This window comes from Pongo abelii, chromosome 2, assembly GCF_028885655.2.
Source record: "Pongo abelii isolate AG06213 chromosome 2, NHGRI_mPonAbe1-v2.0_pri, whole genome shotgun sequence".
In the NCBI taxonomy this organism is placed as follows: domain Eukaryota; kingdom Metazoa; phylum Chordata; class Mammalia; order Primates; family Hominidae; genus Pongo; species Pongo abelii.
Window position 1 is genome coordinate 181724243 of NC_085928.1, and position 17876 is coordinate 181742118.

Consider the following 17876-nt stretch of genomic DNA (forward strand, 5'->3'; position numbering starts at 1 on the left):
TGTCCACTTTTTATAAGTATTTACGATGAGTGCAGTGAAGAAGATGAAAATGAGTAAGATGTGTCCCTTACCCAAAAGGATTTTATGATCCAGTGGGAAAGACAGAGTTGTGTATAAATATCTCCATATATGGTGTGATTATTATGATGTAAGAAACAGCCAAAGAAATGTTTAAATTATCTGCTGTGCTTGTTTAAAATATATACATAGAGCACATATCAAAAAAAGGTTGATATTCATAGTTTATAAAATGGGAGGAAGAGTAAGTCAACATACTAAGAAAACCATAGCAAAATGAAGAGCTGAGAAAGAAGACTATTTGCAGATGTAACTATTTCAGAGCTAATGATTGTCATGGATCAACTAATCAACAAATATATGAATGCCTGTTATACATAAGCCATTAACTTTTTGTACTACTGTGTGCTATCATATTTCAGACAAGCGAAAACCCTCAAACCCTTAATTACAATTACAAAGAAACCTTTAAGAGTATCTAGTCCACTCCTCTCCTGAAGAAACCAAGGCCCAGGAGGTTCTTTTTCTTATCCATTATTTCTTCTGAGAGATCCAGCCACCACCAACACTCTTCACCAACAATTCAGACTTTGAATCCTCACTCTCCCTTGCCTCTTCCCTCTCTCTCATTTTCAGGAACCCATCAACTACCAAATCTGTGGCTTCTGCTACAGATGCATCACATGACTGTATCCCTCCCACCTTCATGCTCTTCTTCAGCCTATCCTTGCTTCTGGATGGGGCTGCCTCAATAATTCCTGATTCTCCCAAAATCACTCTTTCTCTTCCTGCACCATCCGTCGCAATGCCAGAGCTGCCCTTCTTAAGCATAGCTCTGATCATGCTTTTCCTTTGCTGCCAAACTCCAAAAACCAAGAACATGTTAGTTTAACTTCCCAGCCCTCTCATTCTTAATTCCACCTGTTCATGGTTGTTCCTCCCCTCACACCACCCTTACTCTCCACCTGTGCTAGGCTATACTCCCACTCCCATATACATTCTGCATTCTCCCTCCCAACAGTAGAGTGTCATCTCCAAAATGCCCTACCTGCCAAGGCTTCGAGATCCTGCTTAACCTTTCCGCTTCCATATGGCTTCTGCGATCTTTAGTTGTTCACTCATCTATTGCCCCACTTCTCCACACCCTGTTTCCCATTGCATGTTACTTGTACTTATTTCACAGCATTTAATCTTTGAATTGTGTTTACTGATGTGTCAGCTAAACCATTAGATCGGTGATTCTCAAATTGTAGTCCCCAAACCAGCAGCATCAGCATTATCTCGGAGCTTGTTAGAAATGCAAATTCTCTGCCCAGCCCAGACCTACTGAATCAGAAACTCTAGGGTGAGGCCCAGCGCTCTGTGTTCTCCTGAGCCCTCCAGGGATTCTGGTGCACAGTGGAGTGTGAGAACCGCTGCACTAGACCATGAATCCCCAGAGAGCAGTTGCTCCCAGGATAGTTTCAGAGGCAAACTTAGAAGGTTGTCTTTAAAAAAAAAATACTATAGCATATTATGGACATTTTTCTTCTGAATACATATTTTTAAGTAAGCAGCTTTTGACCAAAATATATGCAAATATCCTAATAATATGAAAAAAGCTGGCATGTATTGATGTGAATGAAGTTTTCAAATTTCTCACTTGTTTATTTTGGGCCTCTTATTTAAAACTGACTGAAGTCGGTTAAATTCTTTGAGGGTTTATTTTTTTTTTCCCTCAATCTTTAGAATTTTTTAGAGGCTTATTACTCCTTAAGTGCCATTTTTCCTTGTAAGTTTCATGATGGCTGTCATGTGAGGATAATTTTCAAAGTCATTTTCCATTTTTCTATGACTCATCTGTGAAACAATAGATAACAGTTAAGTGTCACTGACCCTTAAAATGTGAAACGTAAAGAAACATTAAAGGGAAGGAAAAAATTCTCAGGCCACTGAATCCAGGTAACACTCACCACTACTTAAGTAAGATTGTCCTATTATATAATCAGCAATGGCAGGAAAGTGGGTCGGACAGGATCAAAGTAGACTGATTAAAATGCTGTGGGATACAGAACTAAATGATAAGGGAGTGCTCAGTGAATTACAATCACTTACACATTCTCTACTAAAGGAATTCTAAACCATTTTTGCATCACAGAGCAAAGGGACTAGAGACCTTTCTAGGCTGGGGCTATGATACCTCCCTTGCTTCACATCAACTCTCCTACTCATCGAACATATGACCAATTTTAAATTATGGTCAAATTTTACAGACTCTTTGAGTCCTCGGCCCTAGGAAATCAGGCATAAGGAAACTGTTGCTGTATAGAAGTCATCATGTTAAGTGCTATGACTTAGAGAATATCAAGTAAATTGAGAAATAAATTCTAGGTGAAATCAGGAGACAGCGTCAATAATGGTCACTAGCATGAGAAAGAGAGAGAAAGATTGAGAATTGAATTTTTGTTTTGAATTTTTGGATCTTGCTATGGTTGTGTTAAAATAATTCTAATCAATTATGTGAAATACTTATTATGTATGCTTAACTTGTGCTTAATTACAACAATGACTTCTCAGCATGTTCCAAATTAATATTGTTATCCTTTATTTGATTGCAACAGAAAACTCTTCAGGTCTGTCTAGCCAGGTCCCAAGGCCCAGCTCTGGACATATTACCTGACCGTCCTGAGAGCTAAGCCACACACAGGCCCAAGAGAACTTGGCCATTAGAGAGTCAGCCATGCTGGGATGGGCCTCACACTCTTTTTTAGGAGGACTGTGTCCTCAGTCAAGCATCGGAGCACAAAAGTTTCATGGGTAGCCTACCGCACACTAAGCCACTAACCAACACCTGATTCAGAGGCATCATTCTGGTCCCTTCGACCAGATTATCTGGTCTCTGAGCATAATTGTCTGCCCACAACTTTCATTTAAAAAGAGGGACTCAGGCCAGGCACGGTGGCTCACGCCTGTAATCCCAGCACTTCGGGAGGCCAAGGCAGGTGGATCACAAGGTCAGGAGTTCAAGACCAGCCTGACCAACATGGTGAAACCCTGTCTCTACTAAAAATACAAAAATTAGCCGGGGGTGGTGGTGCGTGCCTGTAATCGCAGCTACTCAGGAGGCTAAGGCAGGAGAATTGCTTGAACCCAGGTGGCGGAGGTTGCAGTGAGCCAAGATAGCACCACTGCACTCCAGCCTGGGCAACAGAACGAGACTCCGTCTAAAAAAAAAAAAAAAAAAAAGAGAGAGAGAGAAAAAACAAGGACTTGCCTGCAACTAAAACTACTTTCTAAAGTGTTTCTGTGTTTGTGAACTAGCACAGAAGCGAAACAAGGCCACCTAAGTGTACTACTTTTCTATTTTAGACCAAAATTAATGACATACAAAAGAAAATCTATAACATTAAAGGAAGTAAAGGGAATGAAATCTTTTTAGGACATTTTCCCCTCTCTAGGAGGTGGAGCATAACTCCCAAAAGTATGGGTTGTGCACAGTGACTTCTTTCCAAAGAGTAGAGTGTGGAGAGGGAGGAAAAAAGTAACTTTACAATGGAAAACCTTACACACACAACTTCAGTGAGGTGATCAAAGTGGACATCACCAGTGATAAGTCATGCTGATAGTAAGTACTCTTGATATGATGTAATAAATATGGTATTTCACCTCTGTCCTCTCCCTCCCCAAACCCATCATCCCAATCTAATCTTGAGAAAAACATCATAAAAATCCCAACTGAGGGACATTCTACAGAATACCTAACCAGTACCCCTCAAAACTATCAAGGTCATCAAAAACAAGGAAAGTCTGAGCAACTGTGATAACCAAGGGAGCCCAAGGAGACACAACTATGAAATGCAGCATGGTATCCTGGGCAAGATACTGGAATAGAAAAAGGACATGGGAGAACATCTAAATAAATATGGGTTTTACTTAATAATGCATCTATATTTGTTCATTAATTATAACAAATGTATCGTATACCTATGTGAGATGTTAATAATAGAGGAAACTGTGTACTCCTTTGAAACTCACTATAACAGCACCACAACTTTTCTGCAAATCTAAAACAAACATAATTTTTACTTCTTTATTTTTTATTTTTATTTTTTAGATGGAGTCTCGCTTTGTTGCCCAGGCTGGAATGAAGGGGCGTGATCTCGGCTCACTGCAACCTCCGTCTCCCTGGTTCAAGCAATTGTCCTGCCTCAGCCTCCCAAGTAGCTGTGATTACAGGTGTGCACCACCATACCTGGCTAATTTTTGTATTTTTAGTAGAGATGTGGTTTCACCATGTTGGCCAGGCTGGTCTCAAACTCCTAACCTCAAGTGATCCACTCACCTTGGCCTCCCAAAGTGCTGAGATTACAGTCATGAACCACTGTGCCTGGCCCAAACATAATTTTTAAAAGGCAAATATACAATAGTATGTTTTCTAAATGAGATGCTCTGATTGAATGTGGTGTTTAGAGATGCTCCAGAATTCTGCTGTCTACATCCCTGGACCCAATCTCTACTCCAATGCCAGCCACCTGTCTTAGTCCATTCAGGCTACTATAACAAAATACCATAGACTAGGTGGCTTATAAACAACAGAAACTTACTTCTCACAGTTCTGGGGGCTGGGAAGTCCAAGATCAAGGTGCTTGCAGATTTGGTGTCTGGTGAAGGCCTGCTTGCCCAGAGGCTGCCTTTTCACTAACCCGCCACTTAGTGAAGAGAGTCAGAGGTCCCTCTCTGGCCCCTCTTATAAAGGCACTAATCTCATTGATGAGGGCAGAGCCACCATGGCCTAATCACCTCCCAAAGGCCTCACCTCCTAATACCATCACACCTTGGGGTGAGGATTTCAACATATGAATTTGAGGAAGACAAACATTCACACCACTGCACTGCCCTGACACAAAGCAGTTTGAAAATCACTATCAAGGAAAACTGGAACATAAAATCATTATAAAAGCCAGCCCATTTCAGGTGGCCTGGCAGGATTCTGCTGCACAATTCAGTCCTGCCTTTGGGTGACTGCATTAGACTATAAACTGTGGGGCTGGAACCACATTTCAGACTCACTAGCCTAGGCCTAGTACTGTGTTAGCACCAAAAAGACTCTGTGCTTGATAAATTCTTCAACGCCATCCTTAAGAGGGGCTATTGCAAATACAGGATGAAAGCTTTCACTGCCAACCTTATTGGCCTTCCAGGCAATGGATCTGCAAAAATTACTTCACTGTTAGTCAAACCTACCCCGTGTATCTGGTGAGATCAGACAGGACAAACATATCCAACATGCGTTTCTGGCATGCCTCTCTTTTTGTTTCTTGTTTGTTTTTGTTTTGAGACAGAGTCTCGCTCTGTCACCCAGGCTGGAGTGCTATGGCACGATCTCAGCTCACTGTAACCTCCACCTCCTAGGTTCAAGCAATTCTCCTGCCTCAGCCTCCCAAGTAGCTAGGATTACAGGCACTCACCACCAGACGCAGCCAATTTTTGTATTTTTAGTAGAGATGAGGTTTCACCATGTTGGTCAGGCTGGTCTTGAACTCCTGACCTCAAGTGATCTACCTGCCTCAGCCTTCCAAAGTGCTGGGATAACAGGCATGAGCCACCGTGCCCAGCCTATGGCCTGCCTTTCTTACAAAGTGATACACATTTCCCTAGTCCCCATGACACTACCAAAAACCACCCCGGTAGAACTCAAAAAAGGTAGGAAACAGGAGTTTCCCCAAATCAGTCTCATTTATGTTACGGTACTTTCATGTTTAATCGATCTGTTCTATCACAGATTATACACCCACGTGACACATGCAACTGAAACAAGTTTTTGCAAGCTCTCTGAAAACGAAAGAAGGCATTCACATAGAAAGCTACAGATTTTATTTCTCATCAGTTGAGAGCAGCACTTTGTTCCAAATTGCAGTAATATCTCAGCAATGAATCATTGTCATAAAAACAGCAACATCTGTGAGGTCAGAAAAGAACAATTAGGAAAACAAATGAATCCCTTGGGAACCAGGGTTCACACTAACATCATATATTTATATAACAACTTGGAAAGGTAGCCATTCAACAAGTAGTTAGTGAGCACCTACTACATGTCAGGAAAGTCCCTACTCTCATAAAGCTTAAGCTCTTATGTAGAAAACCCAGTAAGCAAGAAAAAGAGAAAAGAAAAAGAATTTCAGATAGTGGTAAATGCTAGCATGAAAATAACCCTAGGTAAAAGGCTGGAACAGGATCAGGTAGCAAGCAATGCAATGTGGACTGTGAGGTGAGGCAGCTTTCAATGGTCAGGGAAAACCTTTCCAAGGAGGTAACATTTGACCGTTTTGTCATTGATCCAAATGACAAAAAAGAAGCAAGCCATGCAAAGACTTAGGAGAAGTGTGCTCCAGGCAGAGGGAATAGCATGATTAAAAGGCCCTAAGATGGAACAAAGCTTGATGTGTTCTAGAAACAACCTTCCTAACAAACTCTGGAGATAGGCAACTGTAGTTCAGAAAGGTGAAAAACAAGTTGATCAAGGTTACACAGACGCTAAAGTAGAAATGAAACTTAGCACACCTGACTCCTCTGATAGTCTCTCTGCAACACACTAGCTGCCTTCCTAGTTAGAAACCCAGGCTCCAATGAATGAGCATGAGAAATCAGGCCAATGGGGCAAAGAGTGGCCCCTGATTACCAAGTTTCACAAGATCAGAATTTGAGTTCAAACATAAAAATCGAGGCTACCATACAGTGTGGCCAGGGTCCAGCAGCCCAAATGACCTGATTCTAAGCAAGGTACACAGGTGCCAGGGCTGGAGAGCAAAAGCCCACAAGAGGGGCCCAGAAGGCACATGGGGTGATCATCAAACTCCCAAGGGAACTTACAAAATACTATTTTGAGTCCCATTCCTCAAGAATCTAAATTTATTACATATGTGATAGAACCTGGAAATTTGTATTTTAAGAAGTTCCCAGGTGATTTTGTTTAGCCAGACCTTGGAACTACTGTGATGGAGAAGGAGGGAAGGCCAGCTCTTCAGGAGGTTGCAGGGAGAATTCTATCTCTACAAAAGGAAGAATCAAGGGTTAAAATGAAGGCAGTTGAGACTTGTACCAGACCAGATCATAGGCACAGAGAGATAAGAACATTGCATAACTAAGTGTATTCCTTCCTCCCCAACCACATCCCCAAATTCAGAATCACTGTGACGGTTGAAAGAAAAGTGCAGGACAAATCTCTTTGGTCATAATGAGAAAGAAAGAGGGGGTGTAGAAGCTCGGATATCCCCCTTGGGCAAAGCCAGTGGTGTGCTGACAAATGCTTAGCAACCAGGTCCGGGTGGAGGAGAAACCCTAACTGTAGTGTTTGCCAATTTCGATGGTGTAAATATTCCTGGAAGGCCAAGACAGGAGGATCACGAGGTCAGGAGTTCAAGACCAGCCTGACCAACATGGTGAACCCTGTATCTAGTAAAAATACAAAATAAGCCTGGCATGGTGGTATACACCTGTAATCCCAGCTACTTGGGAGGCTGAGGCAGGAGAATCGCTTGAACCTGGGAGGCGGAAGTTGCAGTGAGCTGAGATTGCACCATTGCACTCTTGCCTGGACAACAAGAGTGAAATTCTGTCTCAATAAAAGAAATTGCTACCATGGCCACTTCCAAGTTACCAACATGATGTCACTAGAACATACAGTTTGGGGAAGGCGTGTAATAGTTACAGGATTTTTACCATATAGAAATAATAAAGATAAATAACTTAGCATAGAGAGCAATAAATTTAGTAAAACTAATTAGTAAGTCAGAGGTGTGGGTATTTATTATCTTTTAAAAATAGTTTTAACATCACAGTGATGTTAGTGCCAAAAATATACTTCATCCCCAAATTCTGTACTCCTACCTTACCTCTTACCTCTTTTTATTCCAAAGCAGGAATAATGGTGACACTTACAAAACAATATCTAAACCTTCATCTTCTTTTTTTTTTTTTTTTTTCCTATTCTTAGCCCCTTTGGTTAAATTTCTCACTTTTGGGTCTGCATCTTCAGAGGACCACTGCCCTACACATCTGGAAATGTTTTTCTGCTCCAAGTCATAAATCTCCAATCCCAACCAGTGGTTACCTACTCAAACTCTTTATTTCAAAGGACCCCTTCTTCAGAACTTGGGCAGAAAAAGATCAATGAAGTGAGTATAGCTGTTTACCCAAAATGCCACAGACTGTCCATTCTACATCTACACATTTTATTTTTAAGAATAGTTAAATGGCACCATGGAGCAAATAAATAAGTAAAATGTTAATTATAAAGACTTATTTTCTGGAAATACCTATGTATTTTGAATAAAATGGATTACACCTTCTCCCTTCATCCATGTACCCTTTCATTCAATTCACATCTATTGTACACTACAATGGATACTGGAGACACAAAAATGACAAAAACACAGTCTGTGACCTCAAGGACCTTGCCCTCTCACAGGGAAGACAGTCAATAGAAAAATAATGGCAAATCCAGTGATTCTAATATCACACTACATATAAAATCCACTCATGGAAAGTGGCATAAACTAAACTAGACTAGACTGTTATGAAGATCCCAATCAGGGGCTAAGAGTTCCCTTGTATCTTATTGTCCGCATGCTTTGTTGATTAGCAACAGTTTAAACATTAAGATCCCATCAAGATAAACCAAAGGAAAGATCATTTGCAACTGCTTATGATATTTTGAAGGCATCATCCAGTGGTAACACACTGAGACGCAAGGCTTTTTGTAAAGAATTGACAAAGGTATTAGCTCCCTGCTTCCTATCTGTGGCCCTCTGCCAATGCCTCGTCTCTGCATTTGCTTCTCCCCTCCCTTTCTACGGCTTTCCTTTTCCCCATGTTTATTCCTATTCTCCTTCATCTAAATGTGCCATCTGTAAAAGCCTACTTTGAAAAAGATCACTGTTAAATTCTGAATCCTTATTTTCCTGTTCTTAATATAAAGTTCATAAGTTTATGGCCTCAGAAGTCTCTCTCTCTCTTTCTTAACAAAAGAACTGACTAAACTAGTTATTTTTATTTCCATGTTGCCTTTGGCTGGTTTTCTTTTGTGCGTCAGAGGCTTCCAAAAGGTTCTCAACTCTAGATCCAAAAAGTTCAAAAAATGATTGAGTACAGAATAAAATATTGCCCTCATCCAGAGGGGAGCTGAGGGTCACGGGCATTAGCAGCAACGGGGGAAGCAATCCAGGATTCTGGAGCCCTAGGAAGCAAGACCTCCCATGACCCAGTCTGCCATAACGTGGGCCCTTATTTAGCAGATTAGCTCTAGTATGGTCATAACAATTATTAAAATATTGAAATGCTTCCCTCTGGAAATATTGCACATAACACCCAACCCCTTCCAAATACACCTGGCCTCCCAGACTCTCCCAGGATCCCTGGCCCAGTCTCCTCACAATCAGGAGTTAAGGCCTGGCACAGCAGAGGATCTCCAGGACCCTGCCCCAGTGTTTCCACCCTTGGACATACCCATGCTCCACCTTAATTTCTTCTTCCGAAAAATAAAGGACTTGAACAGATTGTCTGAGTTGCACTATAATTGCGATTATGTCAAAGAACAAGGACAAAATGGGATTAAAAAAACCTAATAAACAGTTTGTTAAGAGGATGGAATCACAGGTTATGTTTTTTTCTAGACAGACAGCAGTGTCAAAACTCTGGGTGCAAGCTGCCTGGGATGGATCCCCAGCTCTGCCATGTGCTAGTTGTGGGATCTCACTATGCCTCAAACTGCCTCATCTATAAAATGGGCATAGGCCAGGCTCAGTGGCTTATGCCTGGGAATCCCAGCACTTTTGGAAGCCAAGGTAGGAGGGCCACTTGAACCCAGAAGTCTGAAACTAGCCTGGGCGACATAGCAAGACCCCATCTCTACAAAATAAAATACAATAAAACAAACATAAATAAATAAATAAAATGGCCATAATAAGATTACCTATTTTACAGGGTTGTTTTGAGGGTTAAATGTATTCATGTTTGTAAAATGCTCAGATGAGTGCAAGGCACAAAGTAAACACCATGTAAGTGTTTATTAAATAAATAATTCATTTTATTCTGTCGCTGTAATGTTTGCTCAATAAATTTAAAAATTAAGAAAGTTTCACAACAGAAAAAAAAAACTGTGACACTATGAAACACTTACATAACATACACTTTTGCTTAGTAACCCAGCACTAAAACAGCTGGGGTCCAGATTTTACACGGCACTGTGAATGTAGGGAAACTAACACATTGGAATGTGTTCCCACTGAAGCATAAGATGCAATTTGTATGATTCTCTTTGTAATCAGAAATGTCACAGGCTTATGGGAAAGTTAGGTTTACATGTTTCTCATTTTAACCCCGCAACAACTTTTAGCCACACCCTAGCGAATACATTTTATTTTGTGGTGCTAAGACTTAAAGGATTGTAAACGTAAACCGAGACCTTGCAGAGCTATAGCTTTTCTTGTGAAAACAATGACGCAGCCTAACCACAAGTTTAAAGAGACATATCTTATGTGTTGGGTCCCCTAGTATCAATCTTTAGTAAACATCTGGGACGGACAGGAAATTGCTACACACCGCTTTTAGTTACTAAAAAGGCAACACTACCTGAGCTCAAGCATAATTTCGATAGGTACTATTGCACTGCTAAAGAGGACAACACTGACAATTGTTATTTTTCTGATAGATACTCAGGAGAGGAAATGATCAATAACAATAACTCCCTTACGTGTTCCTTCCTCTTGACAGCTAAACCCCACAATACCCTTAGACACAAGTTTAAATACATCACAAGCTTATCCTGAAACAGTAATGTATTAGGCCTTTCCTGCTGCAGATAAGATTTGTTAAACAGTCTGGCTATGGCTTTTTACCTTTTCTCTTTTAAAAGTGCATTTCTCGGCTGGGTATGGTACCTCATGCCTGTAATCCAGCACTTTGGGAAGCCGAAGTGGGAGGACTGCTGGAGCCCAGCTGTTCAAGACCAGCCCTAGCAACACAGTGAGACCCCATCTTTACAAAAAAAACAAACAAAACTGGCCAAGGGTGGTGATGCGCACCTCTAGTTCCAGCTACTCAGAAGCTGAGGTGGGAGTATCACTTGAGCCTGGGAGGTCAAGGCTGTTGTGCCACTACACTCCAACCTGGGCTACAGAGTGAGACCCTGTCTCAAAAAAAAAGTTTAAAAGGTGCATTTCTCTAAAGCTACGAGAAAGAACTCAAACCTTGCTTAGCGATAAAACGAAAGCCTGCAACACAACCATTATCATTTAAATGTTATTAAAACCCTGTAAGAAAGATGAAGAGTCTTGTGGATGGATGGTGGTGATGGTAGCACAATGATGTGAATGTATTTAATGCCACCACATGTACACTTAAAAATGGCTACAATGGTAAATTTTATGTTGTGCATATTTTACCACAACAAAAGTGAAATTAAAAGAAAAAAAAATTTTTTTAAAAACATCCTGTAAGAGAACATTTATACACTGTTGGTTGGAACGTAAATTAATTCAGTCACTGTGGAAAGCAGTTGCAGATTTCTCAAAGAACTCAAAACGGAACTACCATTCAACCCAGCAGCTCCATTATTGGGTATATATCCAAAAGAAAATAAGTTGTTCTACTAAAAACACACACACATTCATATGTTCACCACAGCACTGTTCACAATAGCAAAGACATGGAGTCAACCTAGATGCCCATCAACTATGGACCGGATAAGAGAAAATGTGGTCCATATGCATCATAGAATACCATGCAGCCATAAAAAGTAACACAATCATGTCCTTTGTAGAAACATGGATGCGGATGGAGGTCATTATCCTAAGCAAATTAATGCAGGAACAGAAAATCAAACATTGCATGTTTTCACTAATAAGTGGAAGGTAAACATTGGGTACTTATGGATATAGAGACGGCAACAATAGACACTGGGAACTACTAGACGTGGGAGGGAGGAAGCAGAGCAAAAGTTAAAAAATTATCAGGTACTATGCTCACCACCTGGGTGACGGGATCAGTTGTATCCCCAACCTCAGCTTCATGCTGTATGTCCATGTAACAAACCTGTACATGTAACCCCTGTATCTAAAATAAAATTTCAAATTATTAAAAAAAAAAAATAGGGTCGGGTGCGGTGGCTCAGGCCTGTAATCCCAGCACTTTGGGAGGCCGAGGCGGGCGGATCACGAGGTCAGCAGATCGAGACCATCCTGGCTAACACGGTGAAACCCCGTCTCTACTAAAAATACAAAAAATTAACCGGGCATGGCAGCAGGCGCCTGTAGTCCCAGCTACTCAGGAGGCTGAGGCAGGAGAATGGCGTGAACCCGGGAGGCGGAGCTTGCAGTGAGCCGAGATCGCGCCACTGCACTCCAGCCTGGGCGACGGAGCGAGATTCCATCTCAAAAAATAATAATAATAATAATAATGACAGTCCTACTTTTCCTTTGTAACAAAAATAAAAACCCTATAAGAGTTAAAGGTAAATAAAATTTGTAATTTTATTTTTAATTAAGAAACACTAAGTAAACATACAACTTCCAAGAAGCAGGGTTCCCCACTACCTGGTTATAAGTAAGTCTACAAACCTAAATGAGCATTGTACAGTGTTTACTATAGTTCATAATTATTCTGTCATCAGGGACAAACATTGTAAAGACACTTTTTCCTCAAAGCCTTAGCATTCAATTTTTTTTTTTTTTTTTTTTTTTTTTGAGACAGATTCTCGCCCTGTCGCCCAGGCTGGAGTGCAATGGCTCCATCTCGGCTCACTGCAACTTCCGCCTCCCGGGTTCAAGCGATTCTCCTGCCTCAGCCTCCCAAGGGGCTGGGATTACAGGCGTGTGCCACCACGCCTGGCTAATTTTTGTATTTTTAGTAGAGGCGGGGTTTCACCATGTTGGCCAGGCTGGTCTCAAACTCCTAACCTCAGGTGATCTGCCCGCCTCAGCCTCCCAAAGTGCTGGGATTACAGGCGTGAGTCACCGCACCCAGGCAGCACTCCAACTTTTTATATGGATTGTTAACTGTACTGGTTCTTGAGAAGCCAGACTGAGAGCTTATACAATTAGTCCAAAGATCCCCAAACAACATTTAAAGGCTGTCTACAAATTCAAGCTAAAAAGACTGTGTACAAATTCACTTGTGTGTCACAAAACATTTAATACCGAAAGAGATTCTTATTCAAATAGGCAGTGTGTAAATGTGGGGTCTGTTAACAGTTCAAATTGCAGATTCCTTTCCTTCTTTAAGTTTTCATTGCACCACCACGAATTAAACCATTTAACATACCTCAGAGGTCTCTGGGTACCTAGTCTCTCAGAGGACTTTGGAGGCCCACAAAGGCTTATCTTAACTAAAATTGGCAGGGCTGGCTGATAACGGAACTCCCCATTCTAGAGACAGTGATGGTCAAACGAAGAAACTGTTGTGGTCTGTTCTTAAAAAGCTACTAGTATTTAGTGCTTCACAGAGGAAGTAAAGAAAGCAATAATCCAAGATGAGGAGGAGCAAATACAGGCGTGGTGGTAGTTCAGGACTGAGTCTACAAGGGCGGTTCTCAAGGGCGTCACAAAATCCTATGGAAGGCTTGGAGGACCGCACTCCTGGATCTGAGCCCTACGTCCCAAATACCTTGAATCGTATTGTGAGGAACAAGACCCTTTACACACGCCCTGCTGCTGGCCCCCGGCCCCCTCGCCCCACCTCCGAGTGGTCACAGCACACGGCGGGAGCCGCGGTCAGCAGCTGTGACCACACCCCCGGGACCGTGCTCTGCGGGCTGGGCTCGAAGCCTTGGGACGCGGCACTTCCTGGTTGGTACGGGATGCTGGTCCCATTGCCCCCACCAGCCCAGTCATGCCACCGCGCACCCGAACCAAGGGCGCCCGGATGACCTGGGGACACCACACACACTGCACCCGAAGCCCTTTGGCGGCGAAGCGGTGCATCCTGCAGAGGACGCCTGGGCTTCAGCCTGAGCCTGCGCGACTCTGCGCTCCAGGCAGCCGCCCGCGCAGCAAAAGTGCGTGCCAGAGTTGTCAGCTTTCACCCTGCAGGAATTCCACCCGAAGGCGTGCGAGGGAGGCCCTTGGGGATCGCTAGGGAGTCCGCCGCCGACTCACTCGCTGAAGTCTCGTCCAAGTTGGGCGGGGAGCGGCCAGCTGCCCAGGTTGGGCGGGAGGAGGGACGGAGGGCGAGGGCAGTGGAAACCCAGCTCCCACGGGCGCCCGGTGATCCGGGTCTCGGCGCGGCTCCTACCTGCAGGGCGAAGAGGCCGCTAGCACCTGCGCGTTGGCGGCGGACTCTCAGGGCTCGCGTGCCTCTGGCACAGCTGGAGCTCTGCCGGAGGGAGGGAGAGAGGGCGGGCCGGAGGGGGCTCTGCGCTGCGCTGCCGGCAGGAACTCTCCGCCCGGATTCGCCCCGGATTCGCAGGGGTGGAGCGAGGCGGTGCCAGGTCCCGGGGTGTCGCGGTGCCGGCTGGCGGCCCCAGCGGGGCAGGTCTCGCGACTGGGCCTCTGATCGCCCGCTTTCCTTGTTCTCTCTTTTCCCAAAGTTTCATAACTCGACCGCATCACCCTAGGGAATGCTCGCTAGCAGGACCATTATCAGGTCCTCTCGAGCCGCCAAGGACCAGCCACCTTTCCCGGAGCTTTGCCTATGATATCTATTCTTCGACTACTGCGGGTAGTAGCCACAACTGGTCCAACTTATAAGTAAGGAATCAGCAAATCAAACGGCTAAATAACTTGCCTGAGGTGACATAATTAAGAGACTGGAGCTTTGTTGGCGTCTTTATAAACCTTCTTGCACCTCCTTAGGGAAGTGTTATCGCCAATTTACAGGTAAGGAAATGAAGGCTCAGAACCAGCCTGAGGTCACACAGCTTAGATGGAGGGGGACGGGAATTTGTGTCCCAATGTCTCTAAAACTGGGTATAATTCAGAAATCTTAGCTTAAAATAATAAATTGGGAGCAAAACAGGGAAAAGACCCATTCCACCTATGGAACCGTTCAAACACGGCAATTTTGCTGTTTTTAGTCCACTTAGAATAAAGTCTTAAGAAAAAGAGAAGCAGTTGTCATGTGGCTTGAATAGCAGCCCTTTGGGAATGTAATTTTGAATATAGGCCAGTTCCAACCTCATTACACGATATTGCATCCCGCCAAAGCCAAGGGAAGCAATGGCCTCCCCATGCACCAAACTGCTAATAACGTCAGCCACTTTAAAGCATTTAGTGGATATTACACAACCGAGACTGACCAAGTTACATAATGTCTTACTGCACACATGGCATTGCATGAAATGAAAAATATAATATACCAGTCCAAATTAGGGGAGGGGGACCAAATTATAGTCTGGAACTCAGTTTTCCTATAACCTACAGTTGCTCAGCCCTCCTTAGACCACATTTTTGTCTCTTGAGCACATCTTTTCCTAATGATAGAAGAGTCACACAGCCCTCACTCTTTCCTTGTTGACATAAATGATTGATGTCTTTTGAATCCTATGATACTGACAGATTTTTACAATTAAACACATGGCTCTCTGAGCAGAGTATTGCCTAAGAGGAGTTTAGCAAGTTTCAGACAAGCATGTTACTGGAAGGCAGAATACCCTCTCTCCTCCCCTCTTTCTCAAGCTTTATTAGTCACAGATGGTCTGATAAGTCTTGTGGACACACGTAACTGCATTCTTACAAGCTTGTCTTTAGAAATTATAATGCTTTTGGTTGAGAAGCAGCAGTCTATAAAATTGCATCCCAAATTCTTAAGTGTCACTATGAAAACATTTGGCACTTGCCTCCAACAATAGGTCTTTCTACTAAATCTAATTAGAAATAAAATTATCTAGGCCAATCGCGGTGGCTCACGCCTGTAATCCCAACACTTTGGGAGGCCGAGGCGCGTTGATTACCTGAGGTCAGGAGCTCAAGACCAGTCTGGGCAACATGGCAAAACCCTGGCTCTACTAAAAATACAAAAATTAGCCGGAGGTGGAGGCAGGTGCCTGTAATCGAAGCTATTCGGGAGGCTGAGGCAGGAGGATCATTTGAACCTGGGAGGAGGAGGTTGCTGTGAGTTGAGATTGCGCCACTGCATTCCAGCCTGGTGACACAGCAAGACTCTGTCTCAAAAAAAAAAAAAAAAGAAAGAACATTATCTAAGTGCCCTTACAATAACTGAATTTCTGCCTCCCTGAGATAGAGGAATAAAATAGGAAATGCCATATGTTGTTTAGAGATGAACTTGAGCTTATGGACTCCCAAACATGAGTTTTAGAAGTAGTATGATTTTGTATGTAATTATTTTTATTTGCCTGAGAGATTTTGTGATTTTTTTCCAAATCTTTCATATCTTCAAAGATGTCAAGAAACAGTGACTAAGTAATCATGCTATACATTCATCTCAATATGCACTTGACATTTTTGTCAAAGTGGTATTTGAAATCCTTTTAATTGTTCTATTTTCTTCTGAGAATCAAAACAATATATGGTCATTTTTATAATTTTAACATCTGTATTTTAGAAAAAAAATTTTTACATCTATGTTTTAGAGACCACAGAAAAACATTTTTAATGAAAATCACCTGTAACTCACACACACACACTCTCTATTAGCATTTAGTATATTTCCTTATTTTTTCTATGCCTAGAGGTTTGTTATAAAATTAACACCATGCTGTACAGAGTTTAGAATCTTCCTTATCTAAGTATTTATAAATTGATTATTTACTGTTATTAAACTTTCTTTAAGTTATCATTTCTGTGGTTGAAGAATATTGCAATCATCTATCAAATGTTTTAGGATATTTTCAGACTTTATTGCAGTTTACAAATCATGCTAGAATGAACACTACGTTTCATCATCTTTGTCAAGATCTCTACATCCTTAGGACAGATTCCTTAAAGTAGAAATACTGGATCAGCATTTAGAAACATTTTTAAGGTGCTGTGTGATGCTGCAAAAATACCTTCCAGTATTAAATATTGCCTTGCTTATAACCTGAAAATGTCATGAATCAAAATCATATCTTGTTTTAATCAACTTTTTTATAATCAGCGATGCTGAACACCATTTTTTCATGTTATTATTTGTACCATTTACTGAAAATGATCTATTCATGTCCAGTACCTGTTCTTTTTCTATGGTAAATTAGTTTCTTGTTAATTTGCAATAATGCTTTCAACAGAAACAGAACTATTTTATCAAAGTGACATACTAATGGTGCTCCCCCAGATTTTCCATTGTGGTACATTTGATATAAGCACTGCCATCCAGATCATCTAGGTCATTTTGGGATACCAACATCTATCATCTTTTCTGACAGTTCCATTTTCTTATAGAAAATTACCTCTCCCGAAATAGGCACAGTCCTGGCAAGACAGCAATTTCAAGCAGTAACCTCAAAAGTGAAGGTCAGATCCTTCTTCCATATTCCCACCACCATTCCATTTACCCTATAGGCCAGGTGGACTGAATCTCAGGGGATGAGGGAGCTGGTGATCTTTGAGGTTGAGCTTATTGAACAGAGACAGAAGCGGTCCCATCAGCAGCTTTACCCTGACCAGTAAAACCTAGGAAACTTTTACTTCCTAGGTTTTGTGGGTCTTTTTTTTTTTTAATCTTTTTGTTGCTTCCTTAGTTTCTGCTGTTCTTCCAATTTGTCTTGATTTTGCGAGGCCCTGGTGCCCTTTTCCTTCAGATAGCAAGTCTGCATTCATTATTTGTCCCCAATAATCCTCACTGACATAATCTATATGACTTCTGTGCCCTTCAGTCCACCTGACAGTCTGTGGATTAGCAACCATTCATTTCATTCATTCATTCACAAACATCTAATTGCTAATGTT

At 42.2% G+C, this 17876-nt stretch overlaps 1 protein-coding gene across 4 annotated transcripts in view; it reads right to left on the reverse strand.

Moving 5' to 3' along the window:
* Positions 1-14402, reverse strand: part of PLD1 (phospholipase D1) — a 210026-nt gene extending 195624 nt beyond the window's left edge. For 2 of the 4 annotated variants that reach the window (XM_002814286.6, XM_002814285.6), the window contains exon 1: positions 14284-14402. The gene's annotated coding sequence lies outside the window, so the exon portion shown is untranslated. Of the gene's footprint in view, positions 1-13314; positions 13715-14147 lie in introns of those variants that run through there. The other 2 variants (XM_054552993.2, XM_054552994.2) reach the window with 2 other exon arrangements.
* Between the last annotated feature and the right edge of the window lie 3474 nt (positions 14403-17876).